We start from the raw sequence: 1,856 nt of genomic DNA, 5'->3' as shown, positions 1-1,856 counted from the left end.
TTTTTTTTTTTTTTTTTCTTCAATTTTACTTTTTGGGATCAACAGTTTTATAATAATACATTTGTACTGAGTAGTACTATTTATTTAGAAAGGGTACTGGTTGTATTGGTGTATTTCATTTAAGGACTTGATCCATCCAATGAGTCATTTCATTTCATATCTTATCTTTTGCACCAAACTGAAGGCTTTGGAGCCTCAATTAGAGAGGCTTGATCTTATAATATCTATAATCACCATGATTGCCAACCAACATTAGTGATGAGTTGGTATTAGTTAGACTTGCAATCCAATTAGCTTTGATCAACCATTCAACCTTATCCCACAATGTTGGTGAAGTTTTTTTTCCCCTCCAATTTTGTGTTACCTAACTCTTACTCAAACCCTATACATATAAGCAACAAAAGAAAAAGGATGCCACATCCATTCAGTCATTGAATTAAAGAGAGAAGTAGAAGGGGCACCACTAGTTTTGCTAAATAGTGATTTAAATAATTTTTAAAGACTAAGTTACAAGAATGATTTGATAGGAATATATTGACCAACGTTATAGTGGAGGCACCAACTTGCAAACGTTAGCAGTATTTACATATTGCTACCAATTATGATTTTATATTAGCCGCAGATCCTTGATAGCACTAAGAAATTTACCCTAAATAATTGATACTCTTGGGATTACACAGTGGATCTTTACATCTTATTATATGGCGAAATATAATAGAATTCCAAAGAAGGTTGGGTGCATGTGCTTTCTTTAACCTAACCCTACCCAATAAATGAAGAGTGAAGTCCCCACCATCACCACCCCCACATGAATCCACAATGTATATGCCATATGCGACAGTTCCCATGGCCAGGTAGCTTTTTTTTTTATTCAATGGGTGGAACTTCACCTTTCTGTGCCCTAATTTTTTAATGCAGCATATGAGATGAAATTTTAGCTGCCCAATTTTATAATTGTATTCAATGGAGGTGAAGAATACTTATGTTCATGTTCGGGATTGAAGTGAAGAATATTCAACAAATTTTCTTTTTAATTTCTCTTTTTGTCATATTTAACAAGTCAATTATGTTGGGTATACACAAAAATTCAATTATTTATAAAAAATACATATTAAAATATAAAATATATTTAAAAATAAATTAAATAATATATGTATGACATCATCATTACTGCCTTCATTCCTTGTCCTTAGGAGTTAGAGAAATTAATTAGTTACCTCCAATAAGATATCTAGCTAAAATGAAATATTTTTCAACAATAGTACTTAAAACTGATCTCCAATATATATTTTTGTGGTTTCATACTAATTAGTTCTTAATTTAAAAAAACTGACAAATTAGTTCTAATGTTTTAGAATAAGATATCATCTAATATTTTTTATATGACTTCTATGCTATCATTAAATAGATTTTATGGTAGGTCTCCAACATATTTGTTTAAAAATATGATATATCTTGCTTTCTGATCCTTTCGAAATCTTTATTTTATCGCGCAACCTTTATGATGTATCTATGAATTATGATGGGTCTTTTTTCTCCCCCATATATAGCGTGGACTTATGGGAATAGAAATAGGGAATACATCGTGCATGAACCTTTAATTACTATATATCAATCATCAAAAATAGAAATCAATTTGAGCTTTGAGCTCTTGAGATTTGGCGAGTTTAATCCGAATGACAAGAAAATATAAAAAACTAATAGATAAATGAAAAGATTAAAGATCAGATAAATAAATTTTTAAAAATTTATACTTCGAAGAAATTAAATTTTAATAAATTTTTTTTATTATGCTATTAGATGTAGACACATTATAACAAATTAATCTATATATATAATTAAGATAAAAGAATTTA

This window comes from Arachis duranensis, chromosome 3, assembly GCF_000817695.3.
Source record: "Arachis duranensis cultivar V14167 chromosome 3, aradu.V14167.gnm2.J7QH, whole genome shotgun sequence".
Classification (NCBI taxonomy): domain Eukaryota; kingdom Viridiplantae; phylum Streptophyta; class Magnoliopsida; order Fabales; family Fabaceae; genus Arachis; species Arachis duranensis.
Note: the sequence above shows the minus strand (reverse complement) of the source record.